Raw genomic sequence first — 23,580 nt, forward strand, 5'->3', positions numbered from 1 at the left:
TTTCCAGAGTTTTATTTATTGAAAAGCTCAGTCAAATTTATATTCTGGCTTTGCTGGCATTGACTTTTATAGAAATTGGGATGTGTTTAAAATTCTATACACATAAATGAGGTATACTCAGAATACATTAACTGGTACCTGTATCACAATGATACCAGTAATGAGTGGTTATAGTTATTTCAGTAGAACAGAGCAGATTACGGTGAATGTAACAGAAGCTTTTGAGTTTGGAATTTCTGAAAGGTTAAATAGTTACATGAGTGTACAGCACAGAAACAGGCCATTTGGCCCAACTGGACTATTGCGTTTATGCTGCACACAAGCCTCCTCCCACTCTAGTTCATATGACCCTATCAGCATATCTTTCCACTCCTTTCTCCTCGTGTGTTTATCTAGCTTCCCCTTAAATGCATCTATTCTATTTGCCTCACTACTTCTTGTGGTAGCATGTTCCACATTCTTACCACTCTTTGGGTAAAGAAGTTTCTCCTGACTTCCTATTGGATTTATTAGTGACCAATATTCCCCGTATTTATCTTTGGGTGCGCTCCTCTACCCCATTCAAACTCTTACTATCCACGCAGTATGTGGCCTCTTTATTCTTCGTACCAAAATGCATCACTTCACACTTATCTATATTGAAATTCATTTGCCAATTACACACCAATTCTGCAAACTTATTAAAATAGTGAAAGATTGTTTCCATTTGTTGGAGAATTTGTAACAAGAGGGAACATACTCAAGCTTGTCATTTGAAGAATAATGGGGGAAGTTAGAAAAATATTTTCACAACAGGCTATTCTGACCTGGATTGCTTTACCACAAGTGGCTATTGAGCAAAGACTATAACATCATAAAATGGAATTAGATAGGTAGTTGAAATGGAGATATATATGAAAAAAATAGGGGAAAGAAATAGAGAAATTTGATTCGCGTAGTTAGCTCCAGTTGAAAGCCTAGTATCAGCACAGGTGCAGTGGGCAGAGTGGCCTCCTTCCCTGCTGTAATTTCTATGATTCTGTACATTTTAACTAACTGCGTTAAAATAAATGTGATGAATTTTGATTTGACAGACTTCCATGAAGTAATCTGTAGCTGTACTATTCAATAATGATAGAGGTGCATTGATATTGGTGCTGCATGGTTTTAGTTCTCTCTCACAGACACCAAGTTTAGACTTTTTGTCTATTTCAGAAGTAACTCTCAATATGCAATCTCTTTTGTAAACAGGGTCAACAGATATCCTTGCAGCCAATGCCAAAGATAGAAGAGGCACTGTATGTCTACCAGCCATTGCAGATAGAGATATATGGACCTAAAGTTCCAGAATATGAGCTCCTTGGAAAACTAGGGTAAGTAATGAATTTATATCTACGTAGTGACTGTCCTGTCCATTTCTCAAATGTACTGCATCTATTTAATCCACAGAGGTTTCCTTTTTTAAGATTTTCCATAGAAATCCTATGACATGTTTTTCTACAGAGCCTTTGACCTTCATTCTCACTGACCTCCAGTAACCAAATGCAGGTACCATGTGCGTCTTTGGATACTAAATAACAAATTGCCCAGTAAGTGATAAAAGGTGGCATAAAGTAAACCTGTGGAAATACTCAACAAATATTGTAAAATAACAATTTTCATGGCGAGAATATCTTTTGTTTTGTAACATTTTGTTCCTTTCACATTTAAAATGAGCTGTACTGTTTCTGTTTGAGCACAGGGGTACCACTTGAAAAGATTGACTGAAGCACAGAATAAATATGCTTGAACATGGCTGTAACCTGACAATTTCAAATTGTACACACTCCTGCAAAATGTTGCCTCCTCTGCCTCATACCCAACTGATGCTTGCATTTCTCCCTCCCTTCTCCTTATAAAAATGTTACATTTTTAGTTTAAAAATAATGTATTCTGGCTAATTTAAAAAAAAACTTCACTGGTTAAATTTTTATTATTAAAAAGAATTAAAAAAATATTTCTGTTGATCCATAATCACCTCAGCAAACCAATCAAACCCATCACATCCCTAAAATCTACCCGAACAATTTTTTTCTCGCTCAGAAGTACTTTTTTCTTCTCTAAACCCCTTATTTATCTTGGTACTCTTCCTGCGCCACCCCCCTCCTCGGCCCCTGCACACACTCTGCAATTCACAAAGATCTCAAAAACCCCAGTTCAAAGAAGCATATCTCTTCCGCCAACACATTGATTTCAGAGCTGGTTCCTATTGCAGCCTGTTGAGTATTACTGCTTTGCTCTGGGAACAGATTTGATGCTGAAGGCAGGAATTTCTGATCTATCGTAAGACCAGGAATTACTACTTGTAGTCTGCAACACAAGGCTGGCTCCATTAGCGTAAGTTACGAGCTGCATCTGGGGTCAGTTGTGCGAAGATCGTCAAGGAGCAGAGGTGTAATAATTTCCTGGCCTGATCCCTTGGACCAACAAATCAGCTGTTCATCCCAAGCTTACTGGTTTGTCACCCCAGGAGGTAAAGATGTGCATATGGTGCGTACACTCAGCTAAACTCCTGAACTTGAGTATATGAGAATATTTAACATATGAAAGGGAATTAAGTCGATATTTCTATCAGTACTCTCATGTAGTTTACTTTGTTGTTGACATCTATTCTAAATTGATTTCAGTAGTATAATGAGGCTCATTCTGCAGTAATTCAATTAATGAACTGTTACTTTTTAAGGCCTATCAATTTTTTTCTCCACCTCTCCATGAAACATGACAGTTAAATCGTGTGACTGACGCATTTACTTTATTTGGATAGCTCTGTTTGCTGCGCGATGGAGCATTACATGGAAGCAAGGATCAATCCTGGGAAAGGAGAAACGAGATATCAATTTGACTTTCTGTATTTGAGTTGTGTTTCCTGTCATCTGACCATAGAGTGACGTTACTGATGCCTATTCATAACCTTGATTTCACTGCTAGCACAAAGAATATTTGAGACTTCTGCAAAGGAGAAAATAACACTTATTCTGGGTGTAAGGAAGGGAGGAAATGAGTTGCTCCTAACTGGAAAAACAGATACAGGGTCGAGAGTCTTGGAAATTAATTTTTATGCTGCTACCTTTGGCTATGCTGCCTTAGCGAACATAGATTATATCACTTGAGTCAAAGTCAGGATTCAGAATCCAGTGTACAAAATTTGCTGATATAGATGTCAGTAAAGGACCATATTACATCAGGTCCTTGCTTCAAAGCCTTTGGATTAGCAGGTTTTTTTTTATTGATTACTTGATGGACAGCATACTATTTGCAGGGACATAGATAACATCTTGTACAACATTTTGCATAATAATTTACCTGAAAGAAAATTAGTGGTTTTTAAACTACAGAATGGGAATTGAGGTGAAGTACACACAGGTAAGTTATATTTGCTTAGGAGCTCTGGAAATCATTTTATTTAAGTTGTCTCCTCAAAAGTGTTATTTTTCCTACACTACAGTATTATAGTATAGTAGCCAACCCGTTACAAATTTCCATAGGTAAAGTCCCTGTTACTAAAGCCAAACCTGATTATTGCGAAAAATGTCATGCTTGCTGCTAACGATGTTTTATTGCTGCCTGACCCAAACCTTTCTCACCAATCTTGCTGTCCTGTTTGTAAGATAAGTTGCCTTATCTTGATTTTTGTTTAATGGTAGAATGTGAAGGACCCTTGGAAAACATTTGTACATGGTTAAATGTCACAGATATGATCAGGGACTTGAAGAAAATATAGGGGCTGAAATTGCGACCCCTATGGTCGCGTACGAGGTGCGCAAGCGGCCATTGGACCAGCGCAGGTGCCTAAACCTGGAACTTGCTATCTGTCAAGAATCCACTTGACAGATCGTACGATTCTAACAGAAACGGGCATTCGCTTTTGCCTAGCGAATGCCCGTGAAATTCTTATGCCTGATAAAAGCAGGTTTTATCAGTGCAAGACTTTTAAAGGACAGAAAAAAATTTTTTTTTCAATAATTTGAATATTTAAAAACCTGTGAAATAAGGTAAGTTTATCTTTAGACCCTTTAAAATATGTAAATGTATTTTTCAAAATTTAATTTGTTTTAAATAATTAATTAAATTCCATTGATTACTTTTGAACGTAATTTAAAAAAAATTATTTTTAATGTGTTTTTTTGGGGCTATTCCCATTCAGACTTATGGTGAATTCCGTATATACGGAACTCACCACAAGTATGAATGGAAATACCTTTACTTTGGTTGGGCCGGCCCACATGATCCCAAGGACGCTTGCGAAACGCCAACGTCCCTGGGATATGTGAGCTTCTACGTAGGCCTACGAGTAGAGGCCCAGGACCGCAAGTCTCCGGACCACCAGGTAAGTTCGTAGATTTTTTTCAGGTCTGAGGCATCCGCCCGCGGGAAGCCTCTGACTGCAATTTCTGCACCATATTGATCCAAACACGAGGAAAGTGATAAATAAATTGGAGAAGTCCTGACCTCTTGGGTCAGTATTTTTTGTATATGAATCAAGTGTGTTTAGACCTGTGTTAGTAAAGAGCGCTTGAAAGGTACATTTATTTACCACAAAAAGCCCAGCTCTATGTGAATTGCTACTCAAAACCTGGATGTATTTCAGTGCTGTTTGTATGCCCAATAGTTGAGCCCAATGGAAGAAATATTACATGACTTAAACTGTCTCACTTATTGGCCTAAAGGAGTTATGTTTGAGGTAGTAATAGTAAAGAGGATTTAACACAATAGAAGAAATGAAGTACAGTTCAATTAAGCAGCAAATTAAATTTTTCAACATTTATATCATCTAAGACCACATGCATGTGAAAGAACCAAAAAGATTATCCCCCAGGCGGTTTCGATGTTTAGCCAGCTTAGCATAGTAGGGAACCATTAATGCATTCCGTTATTGATGTTGGGTTCCAGACAGTAATGGCTCTGGTATCCTTGAGAGGTAGATTTTGCGGACTTTTCAGGTTTGGCCAAACAACCACAGCGAAAGTTTACTTCGGCTCCAATGGTTGGGGAGCAAACTCATAGAACGAATGAAAACAGGAGACATAAAAGTGGCATATCAGCAATTGATGCAAGAAAGATGCCTGGTGTTTAGCTGAAACCCAAACATAATGGGACGCCTGTTTAAATTGAGCCTATTGTAACTCTCTAAATTAAATAAAGATAGTTTAGAAATGGCAATACCATAGACAGCCTGCTTCATTTCAAGGCTTGGCTTCTCTAATGCTTTCCTATCTGTCTTCCTTGCATTCACCTACACGGTTCAACTCATCCAAAATCCACTGCTTGTGTCCTCACCTGCAATAGCTCTCAATCCTATTCCCCCAGACATCTTCAAGCTCCCGTTGTTCCCTGTGACTCGAATGTGTTGATTTAAAAATTCTTATTTTCAAATCACTCTAGGGTCTCGACCCCAAAGGAGTGGTCTTCTAATTTCCAGTCCTGCTTATACTCTCTCTTCATTCAATACCAAGTTTGTCTTCGCAAAAACAGTGAAAGGGAATATTATTTGAATGGGGAGAAATTACAACATGCTGCGGTGCAGCGGGACCTGGGGGTCCTTGTGCATGAATCCCAAAAAGTTAGTTTGCAGGTGCAGCAGGTAATCAGGAAGGCGAATGGAATGTTGGCCTTCATTGCGAGAGGGATGGAGTACAAAAGCAGGGAGGTCCTGTTGCAACTTTATAGGGTATTGGTGAGGCCGCACCTGGAGTACTGCGTGCAGTTTTGGTCACCTTACTTAAGGAAGGATATACTGGCTTTGGAGGGGGTACAGAGATGATTCACTAGGCTGATTCCGGAGATGAGGGGGTTACCTTATGATGAAAGATTGAGTAGACTGGGTCTTTACTCGTTGGAGTTCAGAAGGATGAGGGGTGATCTTATAGAAACATTTAAAATAATGAAAGGGATAGACAAGATAGAGGCAGAGAGGTTGTTTCCACTGGTCGGGAAGACTAGAACTAGGGGGCACAGCCTCAAAATATGGGGGAGCCAATTTAAAACCGAGTTGCGAAGGAATTTCTTCTCCCAGAGGGTTGTGAATCTGTGGAATTCTCTGCCCAAGGAAGCAGTTGAGGCTAGCTCATTGAATGTATTCAAATCACAGATAGATAGATTTTTAACCAATAAGTGAATTAAGGGTTATGGGGAGCGGACGGGTAAGTGGAGCTGAGTCCACGGCCAGATCAGCCATGATCTTGTTGAATGGCGGAGCAGGCTCGAGGGGCTAGATGGCCTACTCCTGTTCCTAATTCTTATGTTATGTTTTTATGTTCTTGCTCCTTTAGCTCAAACACCGTTGGTTGATTTTTCAGCCACTACATTCCTGCCCTCTGGAATTGTCTATTTGGTTCCCTCCACCCTGCTACCTTCCTCCCTGCTTTCAAAAACCTCCTCAAAGCCCTTCTCTTAAACAGTGATTTCTGATCTATCCAAGCCCCTCTATTTATATCCCCCTTTTTCTCTTACTTGGTGTCCATTTTCTCCTTAATGACGACTGATGATAAGTAATTATTAAATATGTCATTTTTTGATCATCTACAAATTGACAATTCTGTCCCGTCAGGGGTCCCACCTCACTTTTAACAATTCTCTTTTTACAGATGAGACTTTTAAAATACTTGACTGATCCTTTTGATGTTTTTTGACAATTTTTTACTCTTGCTCTTTTGATTTTCCTTATCCTGATCTCATTACAAAAGCAAAATATTGCGGATGCTGGAATCTGAAATAAAAACAGAAAATGCTGGAAATACTCAACAGGCCGGGCAGCATCTGTGGGGAGAGAAACAGAGTTAACGTTTCAGGTCGATGACCCGTCATCAGAACTGGAATAAGTTAGAGATGTAACAGGTTTTTAAGCAAGTGTAAGGGCAGGGGAGGGGAGGAAAGAACAAAAGGGAAGGTCTGTGATAGGATGGAAGGCAGGAGAGATTAAAAGACAAATGATGGTACAAGGCAAAAGGAGATGGTAATGGGACAAGTTAAGAAACAAAAGGTGAGTCTAGATGAGGTGTAAATCGGAATGGCAGAATTATCAACAGCTGCTGTGGTAAAGAGAAAAAAACAGAAGAATTAGGAGCAGAGGTTATAGTTTGAAATTGTTGAACTCGATGTTGAGTCCAGAAGACTGTAAAGTGCTTAAACAAAAAATGAGGTGCTGTTTCTCGAGCTTACGTTGAGCATCATTAGAACAGTGTAAGAGGCTGAGGACGGAGAGATCAGAGTGGGAGTGGAGCGGAGAATTAAAGTGACAGGCGACTGGAAGCTCAGGGTCAAGCTTATAGACTGAACGGAGGTGTTCTGCAAAGCGGTCACCCAATTTGCATTTGGTCTTCCCAATGTAGAGAAGACCACATCGTGAGCAGTGAATCCAGTATACTAAATTGAAAGAAGTACAAGTAAATCGCTGTTTTACCTGGAAGGAATGTTTGGGGGCCTGGACAGTGGGAAAGGAGGAGGTAAAAGGGCAGGTATTGCATCTCCTGCGCTTGCACGGAAAGGTGCCGTGGGAAGGGGAGGGGGTACTACGGGTGATTGAGGAGTGGACCAGGGCATCGCGGAGGGAGTAGTCCCTTCGGAATTCTAAAAGGGGAGGGGAAGATATGTTTGTGGGATCACACTGGAAGTGGCAGAAATGGCGGAGGATGATCAGTTGAACATGGAGGCTGAAGGGGTGAAAGGTGTGGACAAGGGAAACAGTATTGTGGTTCTGGGAGGGAGGGGAAGGGATGAGAGTGGAAGTGTGGTAAATAGAACAGACACAGTCGAGGGCCATGTCAACCACTGTAGAGGGGAATCCTCGGTTGAGGAAAAAGGAAGCCATATCGGAAACACTAGTATGAAAGATGTCATTGTCAGGACAGATGTGACGGAGAAACTAGGGAAATGGAATGGAGTCCTTACAGGGGGAGAGGAAGTATAGTCCGGGTAGCTGTGGAAGTCGGTGGGCTTTATAGTGAATGTTTGTCAATAGCCTATTCCCAGAAATGGAGACAGAAGTCGAGGAAAGGAAGAGAAGAGTGGGAGATGTACCATGCGAAGGTGAGGGAAGAGTGGAAATTGAAAGCAAAGTGAATTAAATTTTCGAGGTCAGAGTGAGAGCAGGAAACGGCACCGATATAGTCATCAATGTACAGGAAAAAGAGGTGAGGAAGGAGACCTGAGTAGGACTGAAACAAAGAATGTTCCACATATCCTACGAAAAGGCAAGCATAACTAGGACCCATGCGCGTTCCCATAGCAACGCCTTTGATTTGGAGGAAGTGAGTGGAGTCAAAGGAGAAGTTGTTCAATGTGAGAACAAGTTCAGCCAGGCGGAGGAGGGTGGTGGGCCTCTGCGTGTCCTCACACCGTCTTGGTCGGGGATCAAAGTATAGAGGAATTGGATGTCCACAGCGAAAAGGAGACGGTTGGGGCCAGGAAACTGGAAACTGTTAGTGGTGGAGGGCATCAGAAGTGTCGCGGATGGAGGTGGGAAGAGACTGGATGAGGGAGAAAAAATAGAATCGAAATTGGAAGAAATCCGTTCCGTGGGACAAGAATAGGCTGAAACGATGGGTCTACCGGGGCAGTCCTGTTTGTGGATCTTGGGAAGGAGTTAGAAGCGGGATGTGCGGGAACTATGAGGTTGGTGGCCATGGAGGGAAGATCTCCAGAGGAGTTGAGGTCAGTGATGCGCTGGGAAATTATGGATTGATGTTCAGTGGTGGGGGGAGGTAAGAGGAGGTGTCAAGAGTTGGCGATCAGCCTCTGCAAGGTAGAGGTCGGTTCGCCAAACAACAACAGCACCAACCTTCTCAGCAGGTTTAATGACAATGTTGGGGTTGGATCTGAGAGCGGAGTGCTGCAAGTTGAGAGGGAGGTAGGTTGGAGTGAGAGGAGCAGAGAAATTGAGATGCCGCTGTTACGCCGGCAGTTTGCAATGAAAAGATCTAGAGAGGGTAATAGGCCAGAGGGAGGGATCCAGATAGAGTGGGAATTCTGAAAACTGGAGAAAGAGTCAGCTGTGTCGGGGAGGGGAGACTCCTGGCCAAAGAAGTGAGCGCGGAGACAACGGAAAAGGAGCTCAGCATTGTGCCGAGCTCGAAATTCGTTGAGTGGGAGCATAAGGGGATGAAGCTCGGGGTTTTGCTGAGGACTGATCGTTCGGGGTCCGAGAAGGGAAGGTCAGTGGGGATAGTGGAAACACGGCAGGTGGTGAGATTGGAAGAAGGGATGAGATCAGAGGAAAGTGAAGGGGAAGAAGGTTCCGGTGGGGTGGGGAGAGTGGGGGGGGGTGGGGGGAGGTGGCATTGGTGTACAAGAGTTAAAGCTTAAGATCCTTGACATCTGAAAGGAAGGAAATATGTTTTTTGTTAAAGCGCCAGATGAGGCGAAGGATGAAATGGAACTGTGGACCAAGACAGCTTAGAGATAGTGAGTTAGTGCTGCTGAAGAGAAAGGTCATTGGCGTGCATGTAGTGGCACATGGCGCTGAGCGTGGATCTCGGGATTTGGCGGGAGCATTGGTTCGAGGAACGCTGAGTATCTTGGAGATATCTGTAATCCTGGGTGGATCCAAAACATGAAAGAATTTCAGTTGGAATCCACGTGGATTAAGCCGGAGACAGATTTTTTAAAAAGACTTGGATTTATATAGTGCCTTTCACGACCACCGGATGTCTCAAAGCGCTTTATAGCCAATGAAGTGCTTTTGGAGTATAATCGCTGTAGTAATGTGGGAATCACGGCAGCCAATTTGCACACAAGCAAGCTCCTGCAAACAGCAATGTGATAATGATCAGATAATCTGTTTTTGTTATGTTGATTGAGAGATAAATATTGGCCAGGACACTGAGGATAACTCCCGTCTCTTCTTCGAAATAGGGCCATGGATCTTTTACGTCCACTTGAGAGAGTAGACAGGGCCTCGGTTTAACGTCTCTTCTGAAAGACGGCACCTCCAACAATGCAGTGCTCCCTCAGCACTGCACTGGAGTGTCAGCCTAGATTTTTGTGCTCAAGTCCCTGGAGTGGGACTTGAACCCACAATCTTCTGACCGAGAGGCAGATTGCTACATACTGAGCCACAGCTGACACAGTTGTTGAGGAAAGAGATATGGCTGATCGCTTTCCTTATATTCTCATATTCTTCTCTCTTTTTTTCACTTAATGCATTCCGAACCTCTTTATCCATGACATCCTGAACCTGCAAGTAACTTCCTTGTTGTTCATGGCTAAGCATGGTTAAAGAAAGGAGAGAAACTGGTGGATTGCCTTAATGATCGAGCACTATGAAAGATGTAAAACCAATACGTGCAAGTCCTGTTTCTGTAACAGACTTAATTTTATTGAAATTGTAACATATTATGCTGTGCAGTCTTGCTATGTATGTAGTAATAATGTAAACTCTGAGTATGGGTTTCATTTAAATACAAGTTTTATTTTTTTTTAAACAGTAAAGATCCTGTGAAAGTTGCCGCTGAAATAATACTTTACCAATGGATAACGTGGAATATATTTAGCAGAGTACCTGTACTCGCCAAATAGTTCAAATTTATTTTTGCCTGAGCATGTTATAACACATTTTTCATTTAATCTGAATTTGAGTTTCTGTTACCAAGAGAGTGCTGCCTGCTCCCAATTCTCCATTGATGCCCCCTATGACCAATTTTGCGGATAAGGGGAGTTCTGACAGGATGGCCCAATCTGTTTCCTTTGCAAAAGAGGCAGGTCTTCTGTTTCGTTATAAAGAAAATGAATAAAACAAACATTTTTTTTTTAAATGCTTCTATGATTTTTCTCCCAGGTTGCTCAGAGATTAGTCTTTAATTCCTGGAGATTCCAGGACATTTCTGATGGGTTGACAACCCTAGACTTCAGCGTGGTGAGAGTCCACAGCAGAAGTGGTCATAATTCAGCACAAGTTGGCATCCAATTGAAAGTCACATCAGACTATAAGGACGGACACCGTCTGAAATGAAAACTTATGTTGACACTTTTGTGAGGTTGAGGCAGAGGCTTATTTTAACATAGTGTTGGAATGAGTGCTTGATGCTCATATTAGAAATAGGAAGCTTCAAAATTATTCATTTTTCAGCAGTGACATCTCGCCTTAAACATCAAATGCGTACTGACCAAAGTAAAAACATTTATTTTTAAAGGGGAGTGGGGCGGGGGGGGCTTTGTGAGTTTACATTGGTAAAGCATAATTAGTTATTTTGTGGAACTTGGTCAGAAGTTAAACAAAGCAATAATTTAATAATTTTTATTAAAATATTGAAGATCTACACAAAGGTAACATTAGTAATTCAGTGTGATATAGCTACGGTAAAATTAAATGATGTCAGATACTAATTTCTACGAAATGTTAGCTTGTATTCTTTTACTTGATCTGAAGTGCCATCTTTTTTGTACACAATAGTGGTGTTCATTAACATGCAAGTCATTGCATTCTCCTCAACAGAACTGTGCTTGGCATAATTGTTAGGTGACATATTATTACTAACTTACAACCAGCTGCTTTGTTCTGTTTCTGGCTGATACAATGCCATATTTTCCATTGTGCTCTCATTAGGACTGATGTTTTATATTTTCTGTTCTTGCATGAATGTACATAACTGTATTTAATATTTAAACTAAACAAAAAATGTTATTCGGACTTAATAATGGAAAAGGAAGACTGGTTTAAAAAAAAAAGGTTACTTTGAGTAATCTTTATCTATCTTGTGGCTATGGTGTGAAATTAAGTCTGGTGTCTGGTTTAAACAAATTTGAAAGTTGAAGTTTATCACTGATAAATTTGTAATCTGAATTTATAACAGATCCTGAGCTCCTCGAGTGCATTTGTTCTGAGGTGTGAATTGGCAGCATTGTCACAGTAGTTGCTACTAATTAAACAAACTGAACAATATCTACAGCTATTTGTCTTAACTTCTAGCAACATTAACCTGGCTGGTTGAACCATTCTTTAGATTACGCTGTATGTTGAATGCCAATTGGCATGCATTTTAAAAACACACAATCATAGAAACTATGCATTTGAACTGTAAACAGTTGTCAAACAGCCTTTTATCATCATTCAGAAGCAAGGCAGCAGGCCAGTATTGTTTAGTTTGTGTTGAAAATGCTCATGAGACTATGATAACTGGTGTAGTCTGGGAATTGTGACCTCAGTACTAAAATGATTTATGCTACCGTAGAAGAATTTATGCAGAGGATATTTTTACTATTAGAAACAGTCCAGTAATAATTTAAAGAGGGATACATATTAACTAAATTCACTATTTACATTGACTACTTAGTCGTCATTCTACTTTGTATGATTTTCTTCTGTCGTTGAAGCATTGATAATCCATGCATTTAAACAACCTTAATGATCAAAATCAACATAAAGCAATAACTTTTTCTGATGTATATCCTGTCTAATCTTAGGACTACTTAATTCCACCTCCACAACATTACTATTCTTCAATTTAGTAGACTGTATTCGCTGCTCACGATGTGATCTGCTCTACACTGGGGAGGCCAAATGCAGATTGGGTGACCTCTTTGCAGAACACCTCCGTTCAGTCCATATACGTGACCCCGAGTTTCCGGTCGCCTGTCACTTTAATTCTCTGCTCCACTCCCACTTTGATCTCTCTGTCCTCGGCCTCTTACACTGTTCCAGTGATGCTCAACGTAAGCTCGAGGAACAGCACCTCATCTTTTGTTTAGGCACTTTACAGCCTTCTGGACTCGATATCAAGTCCAACAATTTCAAACCATAACCTCTGCCCCTATTTCTTTTATTTTTTTTGTTTTTTTTCTCTTTCCCACAGCAGCTGTTGATGATTCTGACCTTAACCTCTGCCCATATTTTGCTCCCTTTCCTCCTTTTTTAAACCTCCCCCCGCCCAATCTTAAGTATTTTTTCTCTCTCTCTGTTTCCCATGGCAGCTGGTAATTATTCCGCCATTCACACCCTATCTAGACTCATCTTTTTCTAACTTCTGTCATTACCATCTCAAGTCGGTCCATCATCCTTTTTGTGTCTCCAATCTCTCCTGCATTCCACCCTATCACAGACCTTCCCTTTTGTTCTTCCCTCCCCTCCCCCTTTCAGTGCTCCTTCAGAATCTGTTCATTTCGAACATTCACCAGTTCTGATGAAGAGTCATCATCATCATCCTAACCCTAACCCTGAAATGTTAATTCTGTTTCTCTCCACAGATGCTGCCTGATCTGCTGAGATTTCTAGCATTTTTTATTTTTATTTCAGATACCAGCATTTGCAGTATTTTGCTTTTGTATTACTATTCTCTTAATCTGACCTCAGTCCCTTTACAGCTGAAACCTTTATCGTTACCTCCAGACTCTACTTCTCCAATGCTCTTTTTGCTGGCTTCCCATCGTGCAACCCCTCTAAACTCCAATGTGTCCAAAATGTTGCCATGCATATCCTGTCCTGCACTAATTTCCACACATCCATCACCCCTGTCCTGCTGACTTACAGATGCTCTTGGTATCGCACCACCGAACGCCCCAAAGCCTTTCCACCACCTACAAGGCACAAGTCAGGAGTGTGATGGAATACTCTCCACTTGCCTGAATCAGTGCAGCTCCAACAGCACTCGAGCTCGACTCCATCCAGGACAAAGCAGTCCACTTGATTGGCACCCCATCCACCAGCTTAAACGTTCACTTCCTCCACCACCAGTGCAACGTGGCTGCAGTTTATACTTACAAGATGCACTGCAGCAACTCGCCAAAGTTTCTTCGACAGCACAGGTGAGGTGAGAGTGACTGCCCTTGACATCAAGGCAGCATTTGACCGAGTGGCATCAAGGAGCCCTAGCAAAACTGAAGTCAACAGGAATCCTGGGGAAAACTCTCTACTGGCTGGAGTCATACCTAGCACAAAGGAAGATGGTTGTGGTGGTTGGAGATCAATCATCCCAGCCCCAGGACTTCACTGCAGGAGTCCTCAGGACAGTGTGCTAGGCCCAACCATCTCCAGCTGCTTCATCAATGACCTTCCCTTCATCATCATGTCAGAAGTGGGGATGTTCGCTGATGATTACACAGTATTCAGTTCCATTTGCAACTCCTCAGAAAATGAAGCAGTCCATGCCTGCATGCAGCAAGACCTGGACTACATTCAGGCTTGGGCTGATAAGTGGCAAGTAACATTCACGCCACACAAATGGCAGACAATGACCATTTCCAACAAGCGAGAGTCTAACCACCTCCCCTTGATAATCAACGGCATTACCATCACCGAAGCCCCCACCATCAACATCACGGGGGTCACCATTGACCAGAAACTTAACTGGATTAGCCACGTAAATGCTGTGGCAACAAGAGCGGGTCAGAGGTTGGGTATTCTGCGGTGAGTGTCTTGAAGCCTTTCCACCATCTACAAGGCACAAGTCAGGAGTGTGATGGAATACTCTCCACTTGCCTGGATGAGTGCAGCTCCAACAACACTCAAGAAGCTTGAAACCATCCAGGATAAAGCAGCCTGCTTGAATGGCACCCCATCTCCCACCTTTAACAGTCACTTCTTCCTCCACCGGTACATCGCAGCTGCAGTGTGTATCATCTACAAGATGCACTGCAGAAACTAGCCACGGCTTCTTTGGCAGCACCTCCCAAGTTCTTGACCTCTAGCATCTAGAAGGACAAGGGCAGCAGGCGCATGGCAACACCACCACCTCAAGCTCACCCTTCCAAGTCACGTACCATCCTTGCTTGGAAATATGTTGTCATTCGTTCAGTCACTGGGTCAAAATCCTAGAACTCCCTGCCTAACTGTACTGTGGGAGTACCTTCACTACAAGCACTGCACCGGTTCAAAAATTCAGCTCACCACCACATCTTCTCAAGGGCAATTAGGAATAGGCAATAAATACTGGCCATGCCAGCTAAACATCCCCTGAATGAATAAAGTTTTTAAATTTTAATTCCCTCAGTGGTTCCATCCCATCTTAACATTCTTTTCCAGCCCTGAATGCTCTCCCAAATAATGTTCCTGTTATGCTGCGTGGCTACGCAACAGTATGGCAATCCCGTGCAGGTCGCTCACTGACTTTACAAAGGAATTAGCCGCGCATGCACAAAAAAATGACTGTGCCAAGCAGTCAGTTAAAGGGCTCAGACAGAAAAGAAATCAGAGGGAACATTGTTCCCAAATGCTCCAATCCTCTGATTCTGGCCTTTTGTGTATTTTCACCTCCTTGTACTCTTTTTTCCCCCCCCCCACTCCATTAACCACTCCGTTGGCAGCAGAATGTTCAGCTCCCTTGGACCTATTGTTTAAAACTTCCTACCAAAACCTCTCTGGTTTTGGTCACTTCTTCTGATCCCTCTCTTCCTGGCTCAGCATCCATTTTCTTTATACCTATTTGAGAAGGGCTTGAGAAATGTTCTTGCATTAGAGACTCCAGTGAGAAAAAAAGACTAAGAGAAGGATGAACCATCCCTGGCTAACTAAGGAAGTAAAGGATGGTATAAAATTGAAAACAAAGGCATACAATGTTGCGAAGAACAGTGGAAGGTCAGAGGATTGGGACATTTTTAGAAACCTGCAAAGGATGACTCAAAAAATGATAAAGACAGAAAGTGAAGGTAGCATATGAGAGTAAACTAGCAAGAAATATAAAAACAGACCATAAGAGCTTCGACAGGTATATAAAAAGGAAGCAAGTAGCTAAAGTAAATATTGGTCGAGGATGATACTGGGGAATTAATAATGGGAAATAGGGAAATGGCAGAGACTTTGAACAAATATTTTGTATCGGTCTTCACAGTAGAAGACACTAAAAGCATCCCAATAATTGATAATCAAGGAGCTATTGGGTGGGGGTGGGGGGGGGGGGGGGGGGGGGGGGGAGAAACTTAAAACTATCACTGGAGCTAAAGTACTAGGCAAACTAATGGGACTAAAGGTGGACCAGTCCCCTGGACCTGATGGCTTGCATCCTAGGGACTTAAAAGAAGTGGCTGCAGAGAGAGTGCATTGGTTGTAATCTACCAAAATTCCCTGGATTCTGGAGAGGTCCCAGCGGACTGGACAACCGCAAATGTAACACCCCTATTTAAGAAAGGAGGGAGACAGAAAGCAGGAAACTATAGACCAGTTAGCCTAACATCTGTCATTGGGAAAATGGTGGAGTCTGTCATTAAGAAAGTAGTAGCAGGACATTTAGAAAATCATAATGCAGTCAAGCAGAGTCAGCATGGTTTTATGAAAGGAAAATCATGTTTGACAAATTTGCTGGAGTTCTTTGAGGATGTAATGAGCAGAGTGGATAAAGGGGAACCAGTGGATGTCGTCTATTTATTTGGATTTCCAGAAAGTATTTGATAAGGTGCCACATAAAAGGTTGCTGCACAAGATAGGAGCTCACACGGTTGGAGGTAATGTGTTGGCGTGGATAGAGGATTGGCTAACTAACAGAAAGCAGAGAGCCGGGATAAACAGGTCATTTCACATTGGCAAACTGTAACTAGTTGGGTGCCACAGAGATCAGTGCTTGGGCCCTCAACTATTTACAATCTATATTAATGACTTGATGAAGGGACCGAATGTAACGTAGCCAAATTTGCTGATGATACAAAGATGGGTGGGTAAGGGAGTTGTGAGGAGGACGCAAAGAATCTACAAAGGGATATAGATAGGCTAAATTGTGGGAAAAAATTTGGCAAATGGACTATAATGTGAGAAAATGTGAGGTTATCCATTTTGGTAGGAAAAATAAAAAAGAATATTATTTAAATGGGGAGCGATTACAAAATGCTGCAGTGCAGTGGGATCTGGGGTTTCTTGTACATGAAACGCAAAACGTTAGCATGCAAGTAATCAGGAAAGCAAATGGAATGTTGGCCTTTATTACAAGGGGGGTGGAGTATAAAAGTAGGGAAGTCCTGCTCCAACTGCACAGGCGTTGGTAAGACCACACCTAGAGTACTGAGTACAGTTTTGGTCTCCTTATTTAACGAAGGATAAACTTGCATTGGAGGCAGTTCAGAGAAGGTCCACCAGGTTCATTCCTGAGATGAAGGGGTTGTAATATGAATAAAGGTTGGGCCTATACTCATTGGAGTCTAGAAGAATGAGAGGTGATCTTATTGAAATGTATAAGATTCTGCGGGCTTGACAGGATAGATGCTGAGAGGATGTTTCCCTTGTGGGGAATCTAGAACTAGGGGACATAATTTCAGAATAAGGGGTCGCACTTTTAAAACAGAAATGAGGAGGAATTTCTTCCATCAGAGGGTCGTGAATCTTTGGAATTCTCTACCCCAGGGAGCTGCGGAGGCTGGGTCTTTGAATATAGTTAAGGTGGAAATAGACAGATTTTTGAAAGATAAGAGGGGTCAAAGGTTATGGGGATAGGGCAGGGAAGTAGAGTTGAGGCCAGGATCAGATCAGTCATGATCTTATTGAATGGCAGAGCAAGCTCGTGGCATCAAATGGCTTACTCCTGTTTCTATTTCTTATGCTTTTATGTATATAAAAGCAAACTGTTGAAGTGGTACATGTCCCTCTAAATCATTAACTTTTTATATTTGGAACCCTGAGTTGTGGATCGTCCCTGTTGCTGTTTTGTATTCTCCCCAGTGTATCAATGTCCTTATGAGGGTGGGATGTTCAGTACTGCACCCAATATTCTATAAGGTACACGGAGCTATAAAGCAAGCCAGTTTTGACTTGACTCCATGATAGCATTCACATTTAAGTCTGAAGGTTGTTGGTTCAAGCCCCACTCCAGGATTTGAGCACATAATCTGGTTGACACTTAAGTGTAATACAGAGGGAATGCTGTATTGTTGGATGAGACATTAAACCAAATCCCCATCTGCCTGTTCAGGTGGATGTAAATGAACCCACGGCAGTATTCCAAGGAGAGCCAGGCAGTTCTGCTATTGTTTTGCAAGCATTTATCCCGCGAGCAACAATGCCAAAACAGATTGACTGGTCAATTATCTCATTGCTGTTTGTGGGATGTGCAGATTGGCTGCAACCATCATCTTAGGCAGTCCCTCGGAATCGAGGAAGACTTGCTGCCACTCTTAGGTGGCTGAACAGTCCAATACGAGAGCCACAGACCCTGTCACAGGTGGGACAGATAGTCGTTGAGGGTAAGGGAGGGTGGGACAGATTTGCCGCAAGCTCTTTCCGCTGCCTGTGCTTGATTTCTGCATGCTCTCGGCAATGAGACTCGAGGTACTCAGCACCTGCTACATTTGCCTACTTAACAACAATGACTACACTTCGAAAATGCTTCATTGATTATGAAGTGTTTTGGGATGTCCCCAGGACATGAAAGGCACAATTTAACTGCAAGTTTTTCTTTTGTAATAAAATGACAACTGGATCATTGCAGTACTTGACTTTGTTACTGGATGCTTTCAATGAATGATCAGTAATTATGCAACCTTTTCCTCCTCCATGTTCACCAGTGGATTTTTAAAGTAGTATTCATTAAGTGTGCACACAACATGTGCTACCTTACACTTGCTTATCCATATTAAAGTGCTTCGGCTATTCTTGAACCCATCTTATTTTTTATCTAGATCCCTTGGAATGTTATCAATCTCCTTACATTAATCACCAAAGTTCATGCTTTGAAGATGGCTTGTGTCTTAATCTTATTTTGCAGGATTACTGAGTTCTGTGCTTTAGTGGTAGGTCCACAAATATTAATCAGATAGGTCAGTCATGTGACCACATTCATATTTTTTTGCCAAACTTTCAAGGAGCTTCATTTATCTTGGCGAGATAGCAGTGCTGAAGTTTAACTTGCCATTGCATGCTTCTTCCTTGTAAAGGAAGAGCTTTTTTTCAAACCGAGCTTTAGTTATAGTTACAAAAGATGTTCACCAATCCAGATAAGTTTCCTTCATTTGATAGCAATACCTGTACCAACAAGCCCAGCATTAAAGAGACATTAGCTCATAAAATGTAAAACGTATCTTGTAAATCTTGTGGTGTATTTGGATTTCTAGAAGGCATTTGATAAGGTGCCACATAAAAGGTTACTGCACAAGATAAAAATTCACAGGGTTGGCATGGATTGATGATTGGCTAACTAACAGAAAACAGGGAGTCGGGGATAAACAGGTCATTTTCCGGTTGGTAAACAGTAACTAATGAGGTGCCGCAGGGATTGGTGCTGGAGCTTCAACTATTTACAATCTATATTAATGACTTGGATGAAGGGATCGCGTGTGATGTTGCCAAGTTTGCTGCTGATACAAAGATTGGTGGGAAAGCAAATTGTGAGGAGGACATAAAAAATCTGCAAAGGGATATAGACAGGCTAAGTGAGTGGGCAAAAATTTGGCAGATGGAGTATAATGTAGGAAAATGTGAGGTTATCCACTTTGGCAGAAAAAATGGAAAAGCAAATTATAATTTAAATGGAGAAAAATTGCAGTGTGATGCAGTGCAGAGGGACCTGGGGGTCCTTGTGCATGAAACACAAAAAGTTAGTATGCAGATACTGCCAGTAATCAGGAAGGCAAATGGAATGTTGGCCTTTATTGCAAGGAGGATGGAGTATAAAAGCAGGGAAGTCCTGCTACAACTGTACAGGGTATTGGTGAGGCCATACCTGGAGTACTATGTGCAGTTTTGGTGTCTGTATTTAAGGAAGGATATACTTGCATTGGAGGCTGTTCAGAGAAGGTTCACTAGGTTGATACCGGGGATGAGGGGGTTGACTTATGAAGATAGGTTGAGTAGGTTGGGTCTATACTCATTGGAGTTTAGAAGAATGAGAGGTGATCTTATCGAAACATATAAGGGCTGGACACTGATGAACAGTGGTGTACATTTAAGCATGGTGGAAAGCAAAAATAAAGAATGTGAGTTTGAAGGAGAGAGGAAACGAGCAAGAAAAAAAGGCTGAGAAAACAAACTTAAAGGCACTTTGTCTAAATGCATGTAGCATTTGTAACAAAATAGATGAGTTGATGGCACAAATTGAGACAAATGAGTATGATCTGATAGCCATTACAGAGACATGGTTGCAAGGTGACCAGGACTGGAAATTAAATATTCAGGAGTACTTGACAATCCGGAAGGACAGACAGAAAGGAAAAGGAGGTGGGGTAGCTCTATTGACAAAGGATGGAATCACTGCAATAGTAATAAACGATATTGGCTTAAATGATAAAGTTGTTGAAACAGTTTGGGTGGAGATAAGGAACAATAAGGGGAAAAAGTCACTGGTGGGTGTAGTCTATAGGTCCCCTAACAGTAGTAACTCTGTTGATCGGAGCATAAACCAGGAAATAGTGGGGGCTTGTAAAAAGGGAACAGCAATAATCATGAGTGATTTTTAACCTCCATATTGATTGGACAAATCAAATTGGTCAGCCTTGAGCAGGAGTTCATAGAGTGCATAAGGAACGGGTTCCTTGAGCAGTATGTAACGGAACCAGCCAGGGGGCAGGCTATCTTAGATCTGATCCTGTGTAATGGGACAGAATTAATAAACAATCTCCTAGTAAAGGACCCCCTCGGAATGAGTGATCATAGCATGATTGAATTTAAAATTCAGATGGAGGGTGAGAAAGTTGAATCTCTAACCAGCGTACTAAGCTTAAATAAAGGAGACTATGAAGGTATGAGGGCAGAGTTGGGTAAAGTGGACTGGGAAAATAGATTAAAGGGTAGGACGGTTGATGAACAGTGGTGTACATTTAAGGAGATATTTCACAACTCTCAGGAAAAATATATTCCAGTGAGGAGGAAAGAGTATAAGAAAAAAGATAGCCACCCATGGCTAACTAAAGAAATAAAGGATGGTATCCAATTAAAAACACGGGCATACAAAGTGGCCAAAACTAGTGGGAGGACAGAAGACTGGGAAGCTTTTAAAAGCCAGCAAAGTACGACTAAAAAAAATGATTAAGAAAGGGAAGATAGACTATGAAAGTAAACTAGCGCAAAATATAAAAACAGATAGCAAGAGTTCTTTCGGTATATAAAAAGGCTAAAGTAAATATTGGTCCCTCAGAGGACGAGACCGGGGAATTAGTAATGGGGAACATGGAGATGGCAGAAACAAAATATTTGTTCAGAGTATCAGTTTTTACGGTAGAGGACACTAACAATATTCCGACAATGGATAGTCTAGGGGCTATATTCACTAAATATATTCAAAAAGGAGTTAGATGAAGTCCTTACTACTAGGGGGATCAAGGGGTATGGTGAGAAAGCAGGAATGGGGTTACTGAAGTTGCATGTTCAGCCATGAACTCATTGAATGGCGGTGCAGGCTAGAAGGGCCGAATGGCCTATTCCTGCACCTATTTTCTATGTTTCTATGTTTCTATATGGGGGGAGGAATTTAACACAATCACAAAGGAGGCAGTACTCAGTTAGATAATGGGACTAATGGCAGATAAATCCCCTGTACCTGATGGCTTGCATCCCAGGGTCTTGAGAAGTAGTGGCAGGGATTGTGGATGCATTGGTTGTAATTTGCCAAAATTCCCTGGATTCTGGGGAGGTCCCAGCAGATTGGAAAACTGCAAATGTAAAGCCCCTATTTAAACAAGGAGGCAGATAAAAAGCAGGAAACTATAGACCAGTTAGCCTAACATCTGTGGTTGGGAAAATGTTGGAGTCCATTATTAAAGAAGCAGTAGCAGGACATTTGGAAAAGCAAAATTCGACCAGGCAGAGTCAGCATGGATTTATGAAGGGGAAGACATGTTTGACTAATTTGCTGGAGTTCTTTGAGGATGTAACGGTGGATAAAGGGGAACCAGTGGATGTGGTATATTTGGACTTCTAGAAGGCATTTGACAAGGTGCCACATAAAAGATTACTGCACAAGATAAAAGTTCATGGGGTTGGGAATAATATATTAGCATGGATAGAGGATTGGCTAACTAACAGAGAACATATAGAATCGGGATAAATGGTTCATTCTCTGGTTGGCAACCAGTAACTAGTGGGGTACCGCAGGGATCAGTGCTCGGACCCCAACTATTTACAATCTATATTAATGACTTGGAAGAAGGGATTGAGTGTAACTTGGCCAAATTTGGTGACGATACAAAGATGGGAGGAAAAGCAATGAGTGAGGAGGACACACAAAATCTGCAAAAGGACATAGACAGACTAAGTGAGTGGGCAAAAATTTGACAGATGGAGTATAATGTTGAAAATTGTGAGGTCATGCACTTTGGCAGAAAAAAATCAAAGAGCAAGTTATTATTTAAATGGAGAAAGATTGCAAAGTCCTGCAGTACAGCGGGACCTGGGGGTACTTGTGCATGAAACACAAAAGGATAGTATGCAGGTACAGCAAGTGATCAAGAAGGCCAATGGTATCTCGGCCTTTATTGCAAAAGGGATAGAGTATAAAAGCAGGGAAGTCTTACTACAGCTATATAAGGTATTGGTGAGGCAACACCTGGAATACTGCGTGCAGTTTTGGTTTCCGTATTTACGAAAGGATATACTTGCTTTGGAGGCAGTTCAGAGAAGGTTCACTAGGTTGATTCCGGGGATGAGGGGATTGACTTATGAGGAAAGGTTGAGTAGTTTGGGCCTCTATTCATTGGAATTCAGAAGAATGAGAGGTGATCTTATCGAGACGTATAAGATTATGAGGGGGCTTGACAGGGTGGATGCAGAGAGGATGTTTCCACTGATGGGGAGACTCGAACTGGAGTGCACGATCTTAGAATAAGGGGCCACCCATTTAAAACAGAGATAAGGAGAAATTTCATCTCTGAGGGTTGTGAATCTGTGGAATTTGCTGCCACAGAGAGCTGTGGAAGCTGGGACATTCAATAAATTTAAGATAGAAATAGACGGTTTCTTAATCGATAAGGGGTTATGGGAGTAGGCAGGGAAGTGGAGCTGAGTCCATGATCAGATCCGCCATGATCTTATTGAATGGCGGAGCAGGCTCGAGGGACCGTATGGCCTACTCCTGTTCCTATTTCTTATGTCCTTATGACAAGTTGGATGCAGAGTGTATATTTCCACTCATAGGGGAAACTAAACTAGGTGGCATAATCTCAGAATAAGGGGCCGCACATTTAAAACTGAGATCAGGAGGAATTTCTTCTCTGAGGGTTGTAAATCTGTGGAATTCTCTGCCCCACATAGCTGTGGAGGCTGGGTCATTGAATATATTTAAGGCGGAGATCGACAGATTTTTGAGCGATTAGGGAATAAAGGGTGATGGGACGTGGTTGAGGAAGTGGAATTGAGTCCATGATTTTCTTAAATAGCGAAGCAGGCTTGACTGGTTAAATGGTCTACTCCAGCTCCTATTTCTTGTGTTCATTCTACTCATGCTTTTGACCGCTTGTTAGATTTCTGTGTCAAGGGTTTTCCTCAACATTATTTACAAGGCAGCCACATAAAATAATCTCATTCCTGTAAACTGATGTGCATTTTGCTGCTGTGATGGTCCAGGATTGCTTTCATATTAGTCTTAAAATTTCCTACCTTTACTTCTCTCTAGCTTTTTACAAAATTCACTTAGATTTGGAAGTTGAATGAATATATAAAAATATAAGATTATCTATCTTTGATCTGATTTTCCTCGTGTTTTTTTTTTAACTTAAACAGAGTTTTTA

At 41.6% G+C, this 23,580-nt stretch overlaps 1 long non-coding RNA gene across 1 annotated transcript in view; it reads left to right on the forward strand.

Moving 5' to 3' along the window:
- Positions 1–1,233: 1,233 nt before the first annotated feature.
- The window catches only part of LOC139257355 (uncharacterized), a 120,469-nt gene continuing 98,122 nt past the window's right edge, over positions 1,234–23,580 (forward strand). Inside the window, exon 1 of the long non-coding RNA XR_011592282.1 lies at positions 1,234–1,352. This is a non-coding gene — a long non-coding RNA (uncharacterized lncRNA). The remainder of the gene's footprint in view (positions 1,353–23,580) is intronic.

This window comes from Pristiophorus japonicus, unplaced genomic scaffold (genome assembly GCF_044704955.1).
Source record: "Pristiophorus japonicus isolate sPriJap1 unplaced genomic scaffold, sPriJap1.hap1 HAP1_SCAFFOLD_822, whole genome shotgun sequence".
NCBI classification, from domain to species: domain Eukaryota; kingdom Metazoa; phylum Chordata; class Chondrichthyes; family Pristiophoridae; genus Pristiophorus; species Pristiophorus japonicus.